Raw genomic sequence first — 24,336 nt, 5'->3', positions numbered from 1 at the left:
TATACACCTAATATATAATATATATATATATATATATATATATATATATATATATATATATATATATATATATATATGGGTCGGCAACCCTAGGCACGCATGCCACCGTTGGCACGCGAAGGGTTAACTGATGGCAAGCACGACCATAGCTGGACTGGACATCGGGCATACCGGACATTTGCTCGGTGGCCCGATGATTTTTTTAAATTTATTTATTTATTTATTTTTTTGGTGGTGGATTGGCCAGACGCTGGTCGGTGTGTAAAAATAACTCAGTTGTTTGGTGGTGGCTATGGCGGAGCTTCCACAGATTCAGTAAAATTAACAAGTGGTGGAGGCCAGCAGGTGGATGAGGGAAGGGGAGGCAGGAGGAGAGACCCGAGGCGGCCGCCGGTCGGAGCGTCAGGTGAACTAAACTTCAGGTAAGAAGTTATGACCTGCAGTCTATCTGGGTCAGATATAAACCAAGTTTAGGTGGAGTTTATTTTTGTTGTGCTGACTTTTTACAGTCAGTTACAATAACTCGTACTGCGTGCTAGCTAGCATGACGGAATTTATATACTGCTGGGCGGGTGCTATGATTTTATTGATAGTGAACTTTATTTTATTCATAAGGTTAGTTAGTAGAGTTGCCAACCGTCCCGTACAAACGGAATCGTCCCGCATTCAGAGAAATTATTACGCGTTTCGTGTTGAGCTGAAAAGGAACACAGTTTGTCCCGTACTTAGCCAGGATGGAAAAAGACACAAAGCTGGAGTTATTGTGTCTTTGCTGCACAGCTGCATCTTCTTCTTCTCTCATTCTCTCCCCTCTCTCTCCTGTTGCTACTTCAATCATGAAACTGATCAATGATCAGCTGATCAGCTTTTCTCTCTTGTTTGTTTATCGCCCACTTTGCGCCAGAAAGAGGAAACCGCCGGATGTCGCACTAAACAACAGCAGCACGTTTAAGCTTGGTGAGCTGTTGTTAGAATTTATTTAATATTAATTTCTAGTATCAGCTGAGGTTTTCTGGAGCCACAGCTGTAAAAGCTGCCGGTCATGATATCAGTTTGTATATCTGGTGAGAGGGAAACATGAAGATGAAACCAGGAGATGTCCTTACTGAATCATCAGAGCTGAACAGGTGATGGAGAAACAGGTTTACCTTTTAGGTGACATGAATGAGTTGAAGGGAAGTTATGAACTTTCTCAGAGACAAATAACACCAGGATCATTTTCTAAGTAGCTGACAGCTGGTAACTGTGCAGGGGCGGATCTAGCAAAGTTTTGCCAGGGGGCCAGGTAGGGCATTAACAGGGAAAGGGGGGCACAAAGAAATACTTTCTTATTCTCATTTAAAATGTCTGGCTGTTATTAAATAATTATCTGAAGCTTACAACCAAAGTTTTTATCTGACGTAAAATGAATAGAAATCATACATTTACCAACAAGACAGTGTACATCACTGTCACAACAGCGTTTGCTTTCATTCAAAGGCTTTATGGCTTTAATATCTGGGGGGCCGGTCTTTAGTCAAAATGCATCCATAGACTTGAGACACAATGCATTTTTGGGACTTTCAGGTGTATGGACCAATGTTTTATTTTCTGATCAAACCAGAAATCTTTAATGAGCAGCTAGATTTGTCTCTGTAACTGGCTGAGTTAATGCCAGTTAATGCGACATCGAAGCAGCTAGAATCCACAGCTGTGCGTGTTCATGGAGCTTGCATTTTCACCTGCTGGACATCACTACCTGACAAGTTTAACTGTCTTCAGAACATTGCAGAGGCCTTATTGACAGTATTTGGCTCTACATATCTGTGTGAGCAGATTTTCTCTCACATGAGTGTCCTCAGGTAGCCGTCTGAATGCTGGACACTGGGAGACCTGTGTCTCTGAGTGGGAGACCAGAGATCACATTAACATGTGTGTCTCTGTATTAACAAACATGCCATATTGGCCCAGTTTATTTTTCTTATCATTGTTGTGAGGAGACCACAAATAGCATTTGTATTTTCTGTTGTACAGTTCATTTGCTGTTATGGAGTTCTTGTTATGAATAAAAAGTGTCTTTTTTTTGTTTCAAAATAGCTGATAACTATTGGCTGATAGCTGCCAACATCTGCAAACAAATATAATTCTATAAAGTGGTTCTATATAATGTGTAACTGTTCATATAGAGCGTTATTAAATTTATTGCTAATGCAATCATATGGCACACTGACTTCTGAGGAAATTTTAAATGGCACTCGCCATCAGAAAGGTTGCCTACCCCTGTGTGTGTGTGTGTGTGTGTGTGTGTGTGTGTGTGTGTATATATATATATATATATATATATATATATATACGCAGGGCAGGTATTTTTTGAGTATTTGAGTTGATGATTGTAATTTCTATACAATATTGTAATTTGTGTTTCAACAATTTTTTGATTAATGTTTTGTTTCTGTTACAATATTATACATTAAAGTATAATAGTGTAACGGAAACAAAACAGGAAACAAAACATAAAAAAATTGCTCCCTTTTTTATTCGGGCTACTTAAATTTATTTTGGGCTACCAAAAACTGAAGAGTCCCTGCCCGAAGGGCTACCAGGGATTTAGAAATTTTGCGAGCCTTGTTTTCTTTTTCCTTTTTGTCTTTGCTTCTTGATAAAAGGGGACAAATATACTTGCCTACATATGCTATTCTACATGCTTTTAAACCATTTAAAATTACAGTTCAATATCCAGCGATTCAATAATCGATGATCTCGATTATTTGATGACATTTATTTAACAATAACAATGTATTGAATAATGGCTTTAAACATTGTCAAAAATAGTATAAAATAGTGTGCAAATACTGAGAACAGTGCAAATGTTTGCAATATAAAGAATAAAATGTAAACATCTATGTTTAGTGAACTTTGCCATGTCGCTCTGTGGTGCAGCTACGACACCAAAGTTTACACACTATGTCTACTTGATCCACGTCTGACTCCGCGAACCCATAATGTTTCCACACCACTGAAGGGTTTTTTTACCTTTCTTTTCAACCAACGGCAGTCACTCTCCTCTCCAAATAACTTCTGCTTAGCTTTCCGAGCTTCCCTCTGTTAGCTCCTCTTAATTGTTGTGCCGCGTGTTCGAAACGCAGAGAGGTGCGCTCGATTTGCCACACGGAGCAGCGCGAGAGTAAAGCACGAGGGAGGTGCTAATAATCGTCTCAGTCATTTTTAATGATCGTTGAAAGCCCAGATCGTAATTTAGATTAAAATTCGATTAATTGAGCAGCCCTAGTCACATATTGACAGTGGTTCACCGGTGCCAATGACATATTTACCCAGCTACATTTCCGAAAGAATGCAAACGCATTGACATATATTTTTCCTTCCTATGATAGCCCGACGGGCAGGGCAGGGATAGATTCTGGTAGCCCGACTGGAAAAATCGCTAGCCCCGGGACGTCGGGCTAGCGATTTTGCGAGCCCTGTGTTGGGTTCAAGGGATTTCTGCAAATTTGCGCAGGGTTAGTAAATCTAGTGTTAAAGTTAGCTCGGTGCTTACCTTTAGATGAGCCCACAAACCGAGAGAAACTCCGTGATGAAGCTGGAACTCTTTCCAAACACAGGAAACGGGTCAGGGAGCAGAGACCCACGTGGTTCACGCTGATCTCAGCTACGATCCAGGAGACAAGGGTGTGCAGATCGATGCAGATATCGGTCCAAACGTTGGTAGTGGTATATGATCGATACTTTGGTTTGTTTCTCTCCTGGAGGTTCCCTATTTACTCGCTGTGGATGAAAAAGCAGCTCTGTCTGTGTGAACACCTCTTCTTATGCACTTTGCTCCGCCCCCTTCTTCCTGCCCTGCTGGGATTTGTTACTGTGCCGTCACGTGACTCAGATGCGCTCAGAAGACACATTTGGACTGCAGAGAGAGAGAAAGAGGAGCAACATGTGGAGATATTTTATGACTGTAAATGAAAATGCTGGAGAACAGCTGGAAGGCTGTCAAGCCACAGGGGACCACAACAAGCTGTAGAGTTCAGCTTATTTTTCACACCTCAGTTAAATGCTTTGACTGAAGTCTCACTGCACACACTCAAACTTAGTGTTTGTGTACACCTTGGTCATTATAACCTGACACTGATCAGTGCTGCTCTGACGACCACACTCACATCCATGTAATCATTTCACTGGGATGATCTGGATTTACTGCACAATGCTGAATGTGTCCTTACAGTACAGGGAATAACTCTCTCTGTGTTCCTGTAGAGAAACTCTGGGTTTGTGTGCTGACGAGCATCACTCACAGTATGATACAAAGGCTCACTCATACCTTTCCACACATGTGACAAATTCAAAAAGATGCTGAAACCTTTAGAACATCATAAACTACACATTGTTGTACTCTTTTAGGATGGAACAGCTTTCAGATTTATTTACTCTTGAAAGGATAAAAGATGTTTTTAAGAATTTTGCATTCAAGAGGAGAATGTTTAAATAAGTCATGTAAATGAGAATTTCAAAGTTGGTGGCTGTAGTATATACAAATTGGTGTATCTCAAAAATAAAACTATGAAGACACTCAAAATTAATTTGGAAACTGTTTTATGCAACTTTTTTACATTTACAATTTTCAGGGATGAACCTCTGAAATTATTTTAACTAGAAATTTGTGTAAAAATACCACTATTGGAATTTATGTAGTTACTGATGACTTAATGCATACATATGATTAAAATTTGGGATATAATGGTTGTATTGATGTATAGCAATTTAAAATACTCCCAGAAATGGCACTACAACATGTAAAAATATAAAGATAAGCTCAGGCGGACTGGGTTCTTTAGTAGGTCTAAAGGGTTAAACTGCGTCCTCACATCTGCTTCATGAATATGAAGGGTTGTAGTGGGAGAAGGTGGTGTGAAATCCTCATAGCTGTGGAGTGAGGAGGGGGCTCCTGTGGGTGAAGTCTTTGATGGTGGTGATGGCTCTGTGCTGGTGGGAGTGGGGAGGTGGGGGGATGATGGACCAAAGTGTCTCTATTGTTGGGGAAGGTGGAGGTGTCAAGGCTGCTTGATGGCTCATCAAACCAGCAGTAAGAGTCGTTGAGGGTGTTGGCCAACAGCAGGTCGTCAGTGGAGTGGGGCTGTGTGCTTATATCCTTCCTCTCATTTCCCTTAGCGTATCTGTAACATGCAACTTCTCTCGGTGCTGTGCTACTGGAAACTGAATTTCCATCACACTATATGTTGTGATGATCTCAGTTCAGTCATGGTGTGTTCTGCAATCCTGCTGAATTGTGTTCCAGTCCCATCGACTGTGTATGAGCGTACAAACAGGCGTATGGCGGGGATGAATCGGAATGTCTTGAGCCTCAGCATCACAAAACCAGGATGACCATAAATGTTTCTTGTCCTGTTGGATGATGATAAGACTGTGACATGGGATGCCACCTTTGGTCTTGTGATGAAGCAAAGCTCAGGAAGAAGTGTGATTAAATTGTAGCCACATGTGTGCTGCTGAGAAAGATGTACAGGTGTACAGTGCTTTAAGTGGCCCAAAAGAGGTGCCGGTACTCTATTTTTTTTCCGCCTCCCCTGAGGTAACAACAACTATATTGAATGGGTTTTATATACAACAGTCAACAGACAACCTTATACAAAATAATAAATCATTTTATTAGTTTGTGGATTTGCTTGAGCTAGAAAGAGCTACTGAACATAAATAAAATGTGCACAAGGTTATTGAAAAAATACCCTTAGAAAGAGCTACTAGAAAGAGCTACTGAACATAAATACAAAAGGTATTGAAATTTTTTTTAACAAAATGTACATAAAATAAATTATAAACTAATTTGTATTTTGCTCTCTCTTGAGTCACTGCTGCTATCAGCAGCAGCACTTGTAAAGTGTTTTTTTTACACAAAATGTATATAAAATAAATTATAAAATAATTTGTATTTTGCTCTCTCTCTTCAGTCCCTGCTGGTATCAGCAGCAGCACTTGTAAAGTGTACCTGCAGAGCTTGGTAGTTCTCCCATACTACTTTCACTGTTCTCTCACTTGAAGCAACCCAAACATAATAACCATAGAACAGTAGAACATAATCTTGAGTCTTGAAGATGGTTCATTTCTTTACCCCTGAAAAATATACAAAAGCAGATTCAGCAAAATACAATCACAGTACACCAAATGAAAAATGAGAAATACTTTACAAATCATTTTACCTAGAAAAGGTTCCAGCACGTTTTGGGCTCCACTTTCCTTTCACTTTGGGCTTCGCAGTTTGTGGATGCTGCACTTCTCCTCCCTAGTGCCAGCCATGTCTGCACATATGTTTGTGCGTTAAACTGATCCAAGGGTGGTCCGTTGCATTTCAGGAAAATCAGATTTGAAAGCCTTTTGATGTCGAGAGAGTTTCTTTTATCTGTCAAAGTATCATTCATTGAGCTGAAAGCTCGCTCGCATTCACTTGTTGATACTGCAATGGTGTGGACAGCTGTAAGAAGCGGCTTCAGGGCTGCTGGTGTCTTGGAAGCTTTAAGGTCTTTATACTCCCTAAATCCTAGGACACTTTCCCTCTCCCCAACTCTGAATCTCTGACATAAACGTCTGACCGCTGCATCCCCATATTGAATATCTAGAGATGCAGGCCAGGAGTCAGACTGGAGGACCTTGATGTCTGAGAGGAGGTGACTATCTGTCTTTTCAGATGAGGTTTTACTGACATGCGAGGAAGTTGTTGGAGTCATCCTGCACTTAACATTTTCAGCCAGGCTACGGAAAAATTGGCCATGGTTGATTTTTATAACCCTCTGATTTTCATGCAGGCATACATTTCTGAAGATTTTCTCCTTTTCAGCTTCAATGGCAGTTTGTGTGTAGGGACCAGGTGTGGATACCATTGACTCAAACACCCGGATTTGTCGGTCCAGCTGCCTGTCGGCTTGATCCAAAGTCATGTCCCGTCTCTGGAGCATTCTTGAGAGGTCACTGAGTTCTGTGAGAGCGTCATACATGATGCCAAGATTGACCACAAAAGAAACAGTAGTGAGAACATCATTGAGTCCTTTGTATTTTGCTCTCTCTCTTGAGTCCCTGCTGGTATCAGCAGCAGCACTTGTAAAGTGTACCTGCAGAGCTTGGTAGTTCTCCCATACTGCTTTCACTGTTCTCTCACTTGAAGCAACCCAACGCACTGATAAAACACGGCCTATCACAAGGAGACGTTGTCCAACATTGTGAGCACTCTCGGTTAACTCCCTTTGGTTTTTTGGTGATGCATGGTAGAGGGAGTAAAGCTGATCTAAGAATATTTTAAAGTGGTTGATTCCTCCTACCTCCTTCAAAACATCACAAACTGCCAGTTCCAGTCTGTGATTGGAACAATGCCAGACAAACAGGTAAGGGAATTTGGAACAAAACTGCGCAGCAACTCCTGCTTTCCTCCCAAGCATCACTGAGGCTCCATCACAAGCAAATGCCAACAAATGTTCCTGTAGGTAGTGAGGGTCAAAGCCATTATTATGAAGACATCCTAACAGTGCTTCAGTGATGTCCTTTGCTGTGGTCCCCTGCAGCTCAATCAGTTCAAAAAATATTGTGTCTGGATTTTCACTGGAAATAGCTGACCGCAGGCACACGACAAGCACAGACTTTCCACTTATTGTAGTGGATTCATCAATGAGCACACACAATTTTCTTTCATTCATCACTATGTCATTGACTACCTTCTTTTTCATTTCAGCTGCAATGTGATCCAGTATATTTGCACATGAGTTATTAGAGTGCAAAACTCTGCCCATCTTGACACCATTTAAGACTTGCAACTGGACATCTATTGGCATGTCTGTAAAGGGACGCCCATGCTTGCCAATCTTATAAGCTGTTCTAAACACATTGCAAGTTGAAGCGTAGTCAGCCTTTCTCATATCTTCAATGTGTTTTTGCATTGTATTTTGTGTTGCCTTCTCTTTTATTTCAACTGCTTTCTTGTGATAAATTGAGTCTCTGTGCTCTTTTATTTTCTTTCGTAGTGAGTTTTGTTGTGCAGCCTTGTCCCTTCCAAAAGACGAGATTAAGCACCCACTCCACTCCTGCGACACTCTCTGCCCTTGCTGCATGTCCACGCGAGCACAAACTTGACTACACACACTACAACCCAACTTTTGATTTCTGCTGATCAGCCACTTGTAATTTGTGGAGAAATACCGGACTTGTGCTTGGGACCAACATTCTGGCCACTCATGCTCGCTAATGCGGCTGTTGTCATCGGTAGAAATGGTGTCATTCTCGTCCTTGTCGTCGCCAAAAGTGCCGTCGTCCGCGGCTGCGGCACTAGTGCAGCTTTCATTAGCTTGCGTCTGACCTGCAGCGATATCATTCTGGCTTGGTGGGGTGTCAGCCAGCGAGTCCTCTGATTCTGACCTTGTTCTTTTACTACTCAGAGTCTGAAGCCAGGAGAGCATATTAAGTGTTCATTGTTTTTGTATTTTAACCGAGCAGCTGTTTGCGCGTTTTACACACCCTCTCCGGACCACGTTGAGTTGTTGACATGACAACGGCAAAAGCGACGCATGCGCTTTTCACTTGTAAAACACATTGGTGTATGGGTAATGTAGTCTCTGCTCTCGGTGGGATGAATTAGGAAGCGTGCTTGTGAAGGGCGCTCTGAAAAGCGGCAGCGCAGCCAAACGATTATAACAGATGCGCAAATGAGAGTACCGGTACGCTAAAAGCACATTCTGGGCGCATGGAGAGGTGGCGGTACTCTCAAGAGCTTTATTTAGAAGTGGCGGTACTGAGTACCGGCGTGTACCGGCCCACTTAAAGCACTGCAGGTGTACCTGCAGCCAAATCCAAGCCTCCTCAGGTTAGTTGTAGCTGCAGAACGCTATAGGACTGAGACAGCTGAGGCATCAAATGTTTGATTAAACGGATGAAAAAGGCGTTTCTTCCATATAATTATCACTTTTTAAAATCTTTAGCAACTTCAAGTTTGTCAGTGTGCTGAGGTCACAGAAACGAGAAAAGAAGTTTGACACTTCAGAGCACATGTGTCAAACTCAAGGCCTGCGGGCCACATCTGGCCCGGCGGACATTTATATCTGGACCGCGAGATGATTTTATATAGATTTATTATTATTGTTATGCATGGCCCGGCAATATGAGGCAATAATAACACACAAACTACAGATCCCATAATGCAGCGCTGCAGCCTCCTTGCTGAACGCTAGGCTAACTGGGAACATTCCCGCGTCAATCAAGTCCAACGTGTGTTAGCTAGCACCTCACAATGGCCAAGAGAAAAGTTGATTCTGAAAACAGAGACTTTCAGCACCGGTGGGAGACTGATTGTTTACAAACATTGCTGGTAAACCCGTGTGTCTTATTAGTGGAGCTAATGTGGCTGTAATTAAAGAATTTAATTTAAGACAAAACTATGAGACAAAACGTCAGGATAAGCTGAAAAACCTGAATGCAGAGCAGAAACGACAGAAAGTAGAAGAGCTAAAGAAGAATCTGACATTTCAGCAGACTTTTGTCACCAGAGCAAAATCACAAAGTGAAGCTGTTGTCATTTACTTTCTCCCACACTGAAAACACTGGGATGATAACATTATTTGAACATTACCTAATAAGACTGATTCAGGACAGACAATTAGTTATGTTAAACTTTCCTAGCAGTCCTTCACAAACAGGGAACAGTCTGTCTATTCTCTCCATCTGTCAGCTGCTGCTGGCTCTTCCTCCTCCTCTTCCTCACACACTGCTGAGTTTGTCCTGGTGGATCATCAGGGGTGCAAAGCCTCACAGATGATGTGCAGCAGTGGGTCCCTCAGTCTGTCCTCACTCTGGACACTTGCAGTTGTCACACATGGAAATCAAATGTGTGATAAGCTGCAGTATTCAAACACAAGTGTAACTTATAAATACATGTTCATACTTTTATTCCACAATCAGAGAGAAAGAAACAGAGAGAGTGCAGGACAGACAGACAGGTGACAGTCTCAGGTGTACACACTGCTACAAAACAGCACAAGAGAAGGAGGATTTAGTGTTTGTGTTATTAGTGCTAAACAAGAAGAGTTCCCAGATGGTCCAGTGGACACATGAAATAAATAACTATGTGAATAAATAAGACACAGATATGTAATGCGAGAATGATATTGTGAAATAATGGAACACATTTTGAAAAAAAAGCTTGTTATTGTGAAATATATTGCATTCTGCTATATAAATTTACTTATTATTGTGAAATATTATTTCATGGTCATTATTTTTCACAATAACAGAGATTATTCCTGAGGCATTTTATTTATTTCCAGCCGTTTTTAATCCAAAATGTCCTTTTTTCAAAGTCAGTCTTTGTTTCAAAATCCCGTTTTTCCCAATGGCCTATTTATTTCATAATGCGACTTTTCAGCAGAATGACTTTGTCTGTCAATCAGTGTGAGTGGGTTGGACCTTTGCTCCTATTGGCTGATCGTTTACCATCGACTAGTTTTCCTGGATACCTGCTCTGCGGATGGCTGCTACAGCTAGCAAAAACGTGCTAGGTCAAAAGTCACGGAAGATGGCGGACTGGTGTGAACTTCAGTCAATTCTGCTCATTTTAGCAGATCAGATAGAGAGGGATCATTTACCTGTAGATACTGTTCTGAGTCGTTTAGATGATGTTTCTGAAATGCTTGGGATGATAATTGCTCTTCAAGATGTTAGTATCGATGACAACATTGTCGAAAGTTTAAGATCAATTCAGCGCCGTGTTCATTTGGAATACGCCGAGGAAGAACTGTCTTCAAATGTTGGTCGTCCACGTCTTGAAATCCCGGCTGCAGCACTCAGGACTTTAGTGCTGTCCGGGATAACCATCGGGGTAATTGCCGATACTGTATGTTTTCTGTGTCTCTGAGCACAATTAGGAGGAGAATGACGGAGGAAGGTCTAAGGTAAGTTTACGCTGTAATTTAACACCTGTGTGAGTCTGTACACAGCATTATTTAGATGTTGATCCTTATTTATGACGTTTGACATTGAAATATTATCGCTTTTTTATTGTGACTGTCTAAACTTAGTGGGGTAGCTACGGCTAAAGCTATCGGCGCCATCTCGCCGTTGAGACACGTTTAGCCAGTGGAGCCTGTAGGAACCTTTTACACAGAGAGTAGACCCACCAGCTTTCCACAGGCTACTTACTTATCGCATCTTGGTAGAAAGCAGGGTCATTAGTGCTTTAAATAGTACATAGTTGAATGTTTCATCGCTGTTTGCAGCTGATTGTTCTCTGATAACACATAACAAAGTTGATGTTAAATAGCGAGTTTATTGAAATGGTTTTGTCTATTTCAGCAGCGTTATAAATATCATGATTTCGCTGGTGTCTTCAATAAAGCTAAAACAAGAATACATTTACGTCCTTAGTTCTTTCATTATTAATTGGAAAACTTTGTGTTGAGATTTGCTGTTAAACTAAAAAAAAAATTATGTGCACAAAATCCGATAGGTATTCTTCTATTGGAGATGAAGACTTGGATGCAAAAGTGCTGGACATTCAGCGTCATCACCCAAATGCCGGCTGCAGAATGATGATGGGACATCTACGATCCAGAGGCATATACATTCAAAGTAAGCTGATATTGTTTGAATATCCAAACACCAGGAAAACATGTGTCAGTGTGGCCATTTTTAATGTTTCCATCAAAAATGACTAGGCATGTTCTCATCCCTGTTATGCAGTTATGTTCCTTTTTGAACCAGTTTGTACACGATTCTCTCTCCTCAGTAAATCTGTACAGCACCTGGATACTTACCTGAAGTAATGAAGATCTGTCCCATATGCATTACAGTGTTTACAATACAGTCTTTTTGTAGTTGGTAGTACTAAGACATGATCGGTTTGTTAATCAGGATTTCGACTGATGGATTCAATGAGACAAGTCAATCCAGAAGGGGTCATGATGCGACGGTTATCTATTCAGACTGCAAGGCGTCGTCAGTACAGTGTACCAGCACCAAATCACCTTTGGCATATCGATGGAAATCATAAACTAATTCGGTCAGTACTTGCATCACTTTTCCCTATTCCATTTAAGTAACAGGATGCATGTATAAAATTGTAAAATGAAGCCTTGAGTTTGTAAATGTCATCTTAAATGTACTGTCATACAAGACAATTTACAGGATGAGCTATAGTCACGTCTAAGGCTTTACATATTTAAACATTGGTCTTACATTTTCCTTTAAAAGTTTCCTTTAAAACTTTAAAGTTTAAAGTTTTCTTCTGTAAAAATGTAACTGGGGACATAACAATGTTTTTGTTTTTTTTAATTCTGCCTTGTCAGATGGAGATTTGTTGTCCATGGTGGGATAGATGGTTTTTCTAGGTTAATTGTCTACCTTAAAGCTGCCACCAACAACAAAGCTACAACAGTTTTTGATGGTTTCTTGTCAGCAATCAGACAATATGGCATACCGTCACGAGTCCGGTAAGAGGTGTTTAACAAATACAGTATGCCAAAAAACTCTGTATTGGACAGTAGTTATATTCAGATTGTTACTCTCACTGACTCGGATGAAACTTCTCTACTTTTTTTCCAGGTCAGACAATGTGAAGGGGGGAATGTGAAGGTTGCACATTTCATGGTGCAGACAATGGGGGAGCACAGGAACTCTCACATTACAGGCAGAAGTGTTCACAACCAGCGGTAAGGACAAGTAAATTGATGGCCTGTCTTACATTTTTTTTTAACACATGCAATTGTAATAAAACAAATGGTTTCCAAGCATAATTGACTGGTTTCACAGCACATTACCACTACACTAATAATTGACTTAGAAGGCTGTTGACGTTGAAATACCTGAAAAACCATAAATGAACAATTTCCCTCACTGTGTCTTATAGCATTGAGCGCCTGTGGAGGGATGTATATGAAAACATCCTTGACCTTTTGTACACAATCTTCACCCAGCTGGAGATTCAAGGATTGCTCAACCCTGGTGAAGAAATTGACTTGTTTGCACTGCACAGATGCTTTTTGCATCACATTCAACATCATCTTCAGTCATTCTAGGAAGCATGGAATCAGCACGGACTCAGAACAGCAAACAACCATTCACCCCTGCAACTCTGGTTGCTGCACAGAAAAGAGGGACAAGATTTGTCACAGGTACATGACTATTTGATCCATATTTGTTCTTGTATGTAAAACTCTGCTATTTATGGTGGAGATGAGTTTATTTCTACTGTTCAAGTTGGCGTACCAAATATTTCTCGTGTAATTAGAAGTGTCTCCCAAGCCATTCTCTCCTTTTATCCCATCTGTCAGGTATAGATGGCAATACTTTAAAGAAAGTTAAATTTGTTATACCTGAAGAGAACCAATCCTGACCTAGAATGGGTGAATGAATAATTAGTTGGTCGCCAATGCCTAAGAAACTCACATAGACAGACTCAATAAAGTCCATCTATGAACAGCTGCAGGAAACACCACTTCAGTTTAGATTTAAGACATGTGCATGCTCTTTCAGGTTGATGAGGATTATGGTGTGGACTGGACAGAACCACATAATCATCGCCCATCAAATGAGATCACCATTCCTGAGATTCAGCTCCCACGTGCACTGAATGAACGAGACCCTGCTGTGCTACCAAACAACATTTCACTCAGTCAAGCTTTGGATGCCTACTGTGAAACTGTTCAGTCACTCAAACTTCTGTTTGATACCACACCTTAACTCTTCAAAGTAAGCAGGTGCAATATGTTCGCACCCTATTTCTTGCATAACTATCCTTCAAAATCACTTGTAGAAAGACACTATCACATTTAATCAGTTTCTATGTCAGGAGGATTTTTTTTATGTTTCTACATCTATGGCTTTGTAGCTAATACTGACTCAAAACAGCATAACCAATTTCATTTTCAACAAAACAAAACTGAGTGGCTATAAAACAGGATTTGTTTTACACGGCTGTCACTTTAATGATGTTCATTTCTTGGATGTGCAGTACATATCAACTCTGAGTAGATTTAATAAAATGCACACAGAACAGTAGTGTAACATCTTAATGCAAATAATTTTTCCTACAAAATTTTTTTGTACCAGTAGCGAATATAAACTAAACATACTGTGTAATTTATAATGTACAGTGAACAACTGTTTTTTTTTCTGAACTTTTTGTCAGTTTATTTATTTATTTTTTTTAAAAAAGCCATAAATGCTCACCTGTATTATTTTTTTTTATCTTATCTTACCAAGTGGTTATGGAATCAATCCTAAACCAGACCAAAACTTGAGTCAGTAGAGTTGAGACACACCTCAATGTCCATCAGAAATGACTCATAGGTACAGTAGTGTGCAGGAAGACGTAGAACTTCAAAACAGGTGGAAGACCACAGTCATTTCTCTTGGAAAGACTTCCCATCCTGTCCAAAACTTGAGGAGGGCTTTTCGTTGTGCACAAGTTGCTGCAATGGAATATTGTTTTGAGCTATAATGACATCCTCCATCCATCCATCCTCATCCGCTTTATCCGAAGTCGGGTCGCGGGGGCAGCAGCCTAAGCAGAGAAGCCCAGACCTCCCTCTCCCCAGCCACCTCCTCCAGCTCATCCGGGGGAACACCAAGGCGTTCCCAGGCCAGCCGAGAGATATAATCTCTCCAGCGCGTCCTGGGTCTGCCCCGGGGCCTCCTCCCGGTGGGACATGCCCGGAACACCTCACCCAGGAGGCGCCCAGGGGGCATCCTTGTCAGATGCCCGAACCACCTCAACTGGCTCCTTTCGATGTGGAGGAGCAGCGGCTCTACTCTGAGCCCCTCCCGGATGGCCGAACTTCTCACCCTATCTCTAAGGGAGAGGCCAGCCACCCTTCGGAGGAAGCTCATTTCTGCCGCTTGTATCCGCGATCTCGTTCTTTCGGTCACTACCCACAGCTCGTGGCCATAGGTGAGGGTCGGGACGTAGATCGACCGGTAAATTGAGAGCTTCGCTTTTACACTCAGCTCCCTCTTCACCACGACGGACCGGTGCAGCGTCCGCATCACTGCAGCCGCAGCACCAATCCGTCTGTCGATCTCCGGCTCCCTTCTCCCATCACTCGCGAACAAGACCCCGAGATACTTAAACTCCTCCACTTGGGGCAGGAACTCATCCCCGACCCGGAGTGGGCATTCCACCCTTTTCCGGCTGAGAACCATGGCCTCAGATTTGGAGGTGCTGATCCTCATTCCCGCTGCTTCACACTCGGCTGCGAACCGTTCCAGTGCGAGCTGGAGGCCCCCACCCGATGAAGCCATCAGAACCACATCATCCGCAAAAAGCAGAGACGAGATTCTGAGGCCACCGAAGTGAAAGCCCTCCGCCACTTGGCTGCGCCTAGAAATCCTGTCCATAAAAATTATGAACAGAATCGGTGATAAAGGGCAGCCCTGGCGGAGCCCATCACCCACCGGAAACGAGTCCGACTTATTGCCGGCAATGCGAACCAAACTCTTACAACGGTTGTATAGGGATCGAATGGCCCGTAGCAGTGGGCCAGACACCCCATACTCCCGCAACACCTCCCACAGGACACCACGAGGGACACGGTCGAATGCCTTCTCCAAGTCCACAAAACACATGTAGACTGGTTGGGCAAACTCCCATGCACCCTCAAGTATCCTCGAGAGGATAAAGAGCTGGTCCAGTGTTCCGCGACCAGGACGAAAACCGCATTGTTTCTCCTGTATCCGAGGTTCGACTAACGGACGAACTCTCCTTTCCAGCACCCTGGCATAGACTTTCCCAGGGAGGCTGAGGAGTGTGATCCCCCTGTAGTTGGAACACACCCTCCGGTCTCCCTTCTTAAAGATGGGGACCACCACCCCGGTCTGCCAGTCCAGGGGTACTGCCCCTGATCTCCACGCAACATTGTAGAGGCGTGTCAACCAGGACAGCCCTACAACGTCCAGAGCCTTCAGGAACTCGGGGCGGACCTCATCAACACCAGGGGCTCTGCCACCGAGGAGTTGTTTAACTGCCTCAGTGACCTCGACCCCAGAAATTGGCGGGTCATTCCCCTCATCCCCAGACTCTGCTTCCTCCTCGGAAGACGTGTCAGTGGGATTAAGGAGGTCCTCGAAGTATTCCTTCCACCGTCTGACAATTTTCTCAGTCGACGTCAGCAGCGCACCGCCAGCACTATACACAGTGCAGGTAGAGCACCGCTTTCCCCTCCTGAGACGCCTGACGGTTTGCCAGAATCTCTTCGAGGCAGTCCGAAAGTCTTTTTCCATGGCCTCTCCGAACTCCTCCCACACCCGAGTTTTTGCTTCAGCCACTGCCCGAGCCGCATTCCGTTTGGCCTGTCGATACCTGTCAGCTGCCTCTGGAGTCCCACAGGCTAACCAAGCCCGATAGGACTCCTTCTTCAGCCTGGTGGCTCCCTTCACCTCTGGTGTCCACCATTTGGTTCGGGGATTACCACCACGGCAGGCACCAACCACCTTGCGGCCGCAGCTCAATGCAGCAGCTTCGGCAATGGAGACGCTGAACATGGTCCATTCGGACTCAATGTCCCCAGTCTCCCTCGGAATGTTGTTGAAGCTCTGCCGGAGGTGTGCGTTGAAGATCTCGCGGACTGGGGCCTCTGCTAGACGTTCCCAGCACACCCTCACTACGCGTTTAGGTGCACCGGGTCTGTCCAGCGTCCTCTCCCGCCACCTGATCCAACTCACCACCAGGTGGTGATCAGTTGACAGCTCAGCCCCTCTCTTTACCCGAGTGTCCAGAACATATGGTCGCAGGTCTGGTGATACGATTACAAAATCGATCATCGACCTGCGGCCTAGAGCATCCTGGTGATAATGACATCCTATGTTCATTATTTTGAATCTTTTATGGAGAAATACCATAAAAGATGACCACTTGCATACAGGGCACAAGACATTTTTGCCCCACTCAAATTGCTGTTGTAGCTGTTATAGATATTTTTATGGTAACAAAGCTAAAAGTAGATACATACAATTATAATGCAACTGAAAATGCCACCACTCTGTTTTTTTTATGTGTTGCATGGAGGCAGTATGGAGCAAATAACAAAACAAAATTATACTATAGTGTACTTTGTTAGTAAACTGAGATCACTGGACTGTATGTAATTTACCAAAGTATAATCAGAGAAAACCAATAGCAAAATACGTATAGCAGCAGATTTACTATTTTCAATGAAGGACCGAAGGTAACCTGCCACTCTTCATCTTCTGTGGCAGGTCACACTATCCTTTCTAGAATAGATTGCATAAAATAGTTCACGTTGGTTAATTTTTTCTCTTAAATGCTACAAGATAAAATAAGTTTAATTTGTCATTTTTATAGCTTTACTTATCTTGTAGTCTTAAGAGCGTCAGCAACATTAGGTGTATTTTTATTAAATGTAACCCAGCTGTTCGCATACAAAATAGTATATTGATATACCTTTATTAGTCCCACAAGGGGAAATTTCATAAGGCTGCCGACCTATTGCACGCAATGGCGGCGCCATCTTACCCTCCGACCATACATAGATTACACAAAACATCACATGGGGAAGACAGGTCAGAGAGGTATAACAATGGAAAATGCATCACATGAGGAAAGATAAGGAGAAAAAATAACTCCCCCCAGACTGAGCTCCAACAGGGAGATCAGTTTGAGAACAGAAAAAAACACCTCTGCACATAGCACATGAAAAAACTCTTAATACACCAAAGAAACACATGACAAGCAACAGGGGTGGGTAAAGGGTGAGAGACAGCCGATGTAGACAGTACATCCGGGCCTGCAGCCTATGCGCTGGTCTCCATGATCCACCGTCAGCATCGGAAGGGAATAAGCGTCGAAGGCGTTTGGAAAGGGAGGGGGGATGAGTGTGTGCATATCAGTGTATATGTATGTGTGTGCGTGTCCAGAGTTCAGCTGAGACAGTGTCCTTCGCCCTGCTAGGCTAAGTAAACAGTCTTCCAGCCAACCCAGGTGGCCTTGCATGGAATGGGAAGAACAGTCACAACACAGTCGTTATCAGGGTATTTTTGTTCGGCTCCAGTCTTGCGACCGCAGCTGGCGCCAAGAGGGTATCCGCATGAAGTGATGGTGCTTTTTACTTTAGTGCAAACAACTCATATGAATTTCAAAGCAGTTCTACAGTCCAACACTGGTCTCTCAACCTCCCGTTGGAGAGCCGCGAGCTTCGCCATACTTGCGTTCTGTGATGTTGTCATTCTTGTGCTCAAGGAGCCAATTCTGAGAACTCACAACAGTGTGCCTCCCCGAGATGTCTTCCAATTTGCGCTCAGAGGTGTTTTTCCGAGCTAGCCCTTCCGAGATGTAATCCAGTTTGCACTCAGAGATCTTATTCTGAGTATTCACGGCAGCCGTAAGCTTCTCCAAGGTATTATCCGTGCTGCACTCAATGAGCCCATTTTGAGAAACTCACGTCTCTTCCCATCGTTTCAATCCCAGCGGACAGCCTTGTGGAGGTTTGAACAGCTGGTTCCGCTTCCTTTAATCTTCGATAAGCCAGGGCCAAGCCAGCTCCGATCAGCCAGAACCCTGTTATCATGGTTCCGAATAGGTAGATATCTTCAGCACTCAGGCTCACCCAAGCCCAAACTTCTCGTTGAGAAAGGGGTGTCAATTGCATTCAGGGACCAGTTGATCCAATCCATAATTCCTCTTTTAGGTTTTAGAGAACAGACTGTGAGAGAGTGTTCCAGGGAAAAGTAATACAAAAAAACCCACGAGACTAGACAAGGACACAAGAGGCTAAGCAGGGAAGATAAGGGAGAGGAGGAGAGGAGAAAAGTGCGACCGCCTTCGTCAAGAGCAAGAGCAGATATATTGATGTTTTGTGTCAACAATTAATGTGCATCCTTCATAAATTAACCAAATACCTTTACTGTTCAGATGTTATAAAATGTGACCTGACCTTACAACAGGGAGCAGTCTCTGATTCCCTTGGTAAGAAAAGAGGAATGATGTCTGATCTTTCTGTCAGAAGCGGCCATACCATGGTCTCCTTAAGCCCTTTCCTCAGCTGCTTGACTTGACGGCTTGTTCGTGTTATGACCTACAACGGTGAGACCAAACCAAAACTGAAGTTGGAGTCCGTAAATTGAGACACACTTTAAATGTTAAATACTTAAAGAACATCCACTGTACTGGTAAAAGCATTTTAAATGGCCTCCAAAGAGATTTTTTTTAATTGTATATGAAAAATGTACTTATTCACATCCGAAGGTTTGATGTGCTTTTCAAAATGTAAATTTATTGGGGAGAGTAAGTCTGTACTCACAGCGTGGAATAGCAGACATTCATACAGCCACTTTCTATCGGTTTGTGTGACACCTGGCAGGTCCCAAGCCAGGGCTAGCTCGAGAACATTTCTTTGTTCCAGTTCTGTTAATTCAGTAGTGCCATCAAGCTAGGACAGAGAAAAAAAAAGTTAGTAGTCAGTAGTAGGTACTGATGGCTATTCAATCATGTCTCTAAATTCAATATTTAGTGAAATAGTAATTCTTTAAAATAATGGTACAAAAATGCAAACCAGCTGAATAGTGCTGCGGATGTCAATATCATGGCAATCCTCAATCTGAACCGTAGCTGTTTCAGGTGAGCCACCAAAAAGGACATGGATGATTGCAGGACTTATACCAGACACACACGGTCCACCATGAATGACTGAATGTCCCATTATTCTTCCTAAGATCAAACATAAATTCACTTAGCCTAACATTGCACGGGGGTAAAAACAAACAGTTTTGTAACTGTATTCAATCTATTTTTCATCTTTATGGTTACAGTTAGGATAATGTAACACAAGTAATGCTGTTTCCTTTAGTGCTGCACATGTATTATTTTAAATTACTCCTCTTATTTCTGTACATGACTTTCTTACCTGCCACCAAAAACATGTCCCTCTCAAGCAAGGTCTGAGAAGTGGATGGAGTCAAGTGTTCTGGCTCACCGTCAAACCGTCTTGTAAGATCTGTGTTCCCTGAAAAGAGTACAGCTAGGTTATGGTGAGTATGAGAAATCCAGGCAGTAATTTTAACACAATTAACTCATTTACATAACAAACACATTTTCTTTACACACATGCTGTGATAAAAATATTTTGACAGTTCTGCAATTGCATTTGTCAACATGTGAGCAGCAGAAACAAACTGTAAACACAAAATGACATCTCCTTCTAAACCTTTTCTAACAATTGCTTACATACACATTCAGAACCATTATTACTCATATGCAGTCATGTTTCTAACCAGCTGACAGCTAAAGTGATTTGACACATAGTTGAGCTTCGCTAGCCATTTGAACTAGTTTATTAATACATGCAAATAACATATTCTGACTGTAGTCATTACTCACGTCTTCCAAATCAATACTTTTCTGCAGTGGCCTTATATAGATCAAAGCTTGTCCAATTCCACTCAATGGACTGCGGAGATATCGCACTGTATATCCAGTGTCTGGGCTTGGGATTGTGCACAGGTTACGACTTCGTGTTGTACCCGAGATTCTCAGCAGTTCAAACCCTCCTGTGTCTTTTAGCTGAGGGAAGGTATCCTCAATCTTTGCCTTGACCACTTCTGGGTCATCATCACTTCCTGTAAAACACATTACTTACTGTACATTACTACAAAAATGGTACATATAAGAGTAAAAAAGTAGTTAAACTAAATCTTGAAATATTAACAACTGACATGTAGCATCACCTTGGAATGAAATCCGTTTCTCTCCAAGTCCAGCTGCTGCTAGGTCAAATTTGACTGCTTTAGCTGGCACTGTGTCTGACAGATGATCATGTAAACAGAAGAAGGTGTGTGTGTGTAAATGGAGCGGCAGATTGCGGGGTCAGAGATGAAAGTGGTGCTGAGGAAGGCCTCACTCTGTAAGGGGCAAACAGTCTTGTGACTTCAGCTTTAAAAAGGGAAAAACAATATTAAAAAAAATTCTAAAAGCTTAGATTAATTGTTATTTAATTTGCAAGCACTTTAACCCGCTTACAAAATCACTACATTGAACTAAAATTGCTTTCTTTTCGTTCACATAGATTACTTGACTTCCGTATTAGCAGAGAAGATAAGACACTTTAAAACAGTCATGATTAACTATTACCTACAACAATGTAAATAGTGATACAGACATTAACCCAGAAGACGATTATCTTCTCTTACCTAATTTATTGATTTCTTTGCTATGATAAAAACAGTATAAAATATGTGATTGAACTGATTAAAAAGCTAATTTTTGGCAGACAGACTAACCAAGCAGTAATAACATATCGTTACTTACCCTGAACAGCGTTTTGTGGAGTGGAGCTAGCTGTGATAGCGTTAGCATTTGCTAACGTTAAAACTGTGCTGTTTTGATGAGAACTTGGACCAGGGACCGCTTCATCTCCAGTACGCTGCTGCAACACTCTCTCAGACTGAGGTGAAGACGTACAATCTAAGCGGTTAGCAACTTCTCTGAGTAACTCAGAAACGGACTTGTCTCCTGCAGCCATGCCCTTCACAAGCATTGATACACCTGTAACGTTCTTCGCGCCCAGTGTTTTACACTTGTCGTGCCTTAACTTTATTTCGAGCTGCACACTGCCGCCGTCTGCGTAGGAGACGCACTGCACCATTACACCTAAATCGACACTTCACGTGCTATTACTTATGTCTGAGGAAAGGAGCAACCAATCACACAACTGGCTCCGCCCTGTCTTTCTTGATTGACAGACAAAGTCATTCTGCTGAAAAGTCGCATTATGGAATAAATAGGCCATTGGGAAAAAACGCGATTTTGAAATAAAGACTGACTTTGAAAAAAGGACATTTTGGATTAAAAACGACTGGAAATAAATAAAATGCCTCAGGAATAATCTCTGTTACTGTGAAAAATAATGACCATGAAATAATATTTCACAATAATAAGTAAATTTATATAGCAGAATGCAATATATTTCACAATAACAAGCTTTTTTTTTTCAAAATGTGTTCCATTATTTCACAATATCATTCTCACATTACATATCTGTGTCTTATTTATTCACATAGTTATTTATTTCATCATGTCCTATTTATTTATTTATTTAATTTTGAACACTTTGGAGTTCCATAAAATCCAAGCAGAGTTCAGTTAAAAGCTGTGGGGCACAAAGATTACAGGGCAGCAAACAGAGGCTTTGAGACATGTTGTAGACAAAGGTGGGTTGATTGCACACGGGCCTGTTATGTTGTAAACTGTTGGGCTGGGAAAAGGAGAGACTTGTGGTTAAATCACACCTTAATATTGCATAAAAGAGTGATGATCACATCATGTGAACATCTGAAATAAAACCTAATACAGGTACTGTTTCATGTCCACTTTAAACACAGTGACTGCAGGTCCTCCTACATGTGGTATGACTGTAGTTTATTGGCACGTTGTCAGTGCAGATATTTTCACTGCTGCTTATTCTCTGGCTTATGCTAGTTTTGCCCCACTCAGGAAATAAGGGACTAGTTTTTGAGGATTGATTCATAACTCCGGGAGAGAAACAAAGACTTCAATGATGCTGTTCTAGGCTGTCAGTGCTGTGACAGGTCTATGGGAGAGTGCAGCCTGTCCACCCATTTTAAATTTCATTTCAGTTCAATTCAATTTTATTTATATAGCGCCAAATCACAACAGCAGTCACCCCAAGGCGCTTTATATTGTACAGTAGATCGTACAATAATAGATACAGAGAAAAACCCAACAATCATATGACCCCCTATGAGCAAGCACTTTGGCGACAGTGGGAAGGAAAAACTCCCTTTTAACAGGAAGAAACCTCCGGCAGAACCAGGCTCAGGGAGGGGCGGGGCCATCTGCTGCGACTGGTTGGGGTGAGAGAAGGAAAACAGGATAAAGACATGCTGTGGAAGAGAGACAGAGATTAATAACAGATATGATTCAATGCAGAGAGGTCTATTAACACATAGTGAGTGCGAAAGGTGACTGGAAAGGAAAAACTCAATGCATCATGGGAATCTCACTGAGGTCTAGCAGGACAAGCACAGAGATGAGTGCACTGTCAGAGGCCATAAGAAGATCATTTGTAACCTTCACTAAAGCTGTTTCTGTGCTGTGATGAGCTCTGAAACCTGACTGAAACTCTTCAAATAAGCCATTCCTCTGCAGATGATCTGTTAGCTGTTTGACAACTACTCTTTCAAGGATTTTTGATATGAAAGGAAGGTTGGAGATTGGCCTATAATTAGCTAAGACTGCTGGGTCTAGAGATGCTTTTTGAGTAAAGGTTTAACTACAGCCAGCTTGAAGGCCTGTGGTACATAGCCGATTATTAGAGATAGGTTGATCATATTTAAGATTGAAGAATTAATTAATGGCAGGACTTCTTTGAGCAGTTTTGTAGGAATGGGGTCTAAAAGACACGTTGATGGTTTGGAGGAATTAATTATTGAAGTTAACTCAGAAAGATCAATTGGAGAAAAAGAGTCTAACTTAACATCGATGGTACTAAAGGTAGCTGTAGATAATATTACATCTGTGGGATGATTATTGGTAATTTTTTCTCTAACGATTAAAATTTTACTTGTGAAGAAGTTCATGAAGTCATTACTAGTTAACGTTAAAGGGATTGTTGGCTCAGTAGAGCTCTGACTGTTTGTCAGCCTGGCTACAGTGCTGAAGAGAAACCTGGGGTTGTTCTTATTTTCTTCAATCAGTGATGAATAGTAAGATGTTCTGTCTTTGCGGAGGGCTTTCTTATAAAGCAGCAAACTATTTCTCCAGGCTAAATGATGATCCTCTAAATTTGTGACACGCCATTTCCTCTCCAGCTTACGAGTTATCTGCTTTAGGCTACGTGTTTGAGAATTATACCACGGAGTCAGGGACTTCTGATTTGAGGCCTTAGTTTTCACAGGAGCTACAGTATCCAGAGTCGTACGTAGGTGCAATTATTTTATCTGAGCTGAGCACTAAATCAGATAAAAAGTCTGAGAAATCAGAGAGAAACTCTGTGTAAGGCCCAGGTGGACGATAGATGATAACAAGTAAGACTGGTTTCTGAGTGTTACAGCTGGGGTGGACAAGGCTAAGCATCAGGCTTTCAAATGAATTAAAAGTCTGTCTTGGTCTTTCATTGATTAATAGGCTGGTGTGAAAAATTGCTGCCACACCGCCCCCTCGGATGACATTATTCAGTCTTTTAATAACATTTCTTATCATTTCTATGCCATTGACATTCAGCCTCATCAGCTCAATAGGCTATCCACCCTAGTCCACTGCTTAAATCAGGGGACTGATTCACTCTGTAGCAAATACTTTGTCTTAAACACCAACAAGACTGAGACCGTGATCAT

The 24,336-nt window shown here is 42.1% G+C and overlaps 1 long non-coding RNA gene across 2 annotated transcripts; it reads left to right on the top strand.

Moving 5' to 3' along the window:
- The first annotated feature begins 11,259 nt into the window (after nucleotides 1-11,259).
- LOC109199818 (uncharacterized) lies at nucleotides 11,260-13,606 on the top strand. 2 transcript variants are annotated; one of them, XR_002060114.2, is made up of 4 exons: nucleotides 11,260-11,604; nucleotides 11,887-12,034; nucleotides 12,881-13,145; nucleotides 13,507-13,606. It is a non-coding gene; the product is annotated as an uncharacterized LOC109199818 (long non-coding RNA). The 2 variants fall into 2 exon arrangements; XR_003217351.1 differs by lacking the exons at nucleotides 12,881-13,145; nucleotides 13,507-13,606 and adding an exon at nucleotides 12,321-12,559 and having other exon boundaries at nucleotides 11,264-11,604.
- Nucleotides 13,607-24,336: the final 10,730 nt, after the last annotated feature.

Source organism: Oreochromis niloticus, unplaced genomic scaffold (genome assembly GCF_001858045.2).
Source record: "Oreochromis niloticus isolate F11D_XX unplaced genomic scaffold, O_niloticus_UMD_NMBU tig00000457_pilon, whole genome shotgun sequence".
In the NCBI taxonomy this organism is placed as follows: Eukaryota; Metazoa; Chordata; class Actinopteri; order Cichliformes; family Cichlidae; genus Oreochromis; species Oreochromis niloticus.
The sequence above is the reverse complement of the archived record's forward strand: the minus strand, read 5'-3'. Positions and strand labels throughout refer to the sequence as shown.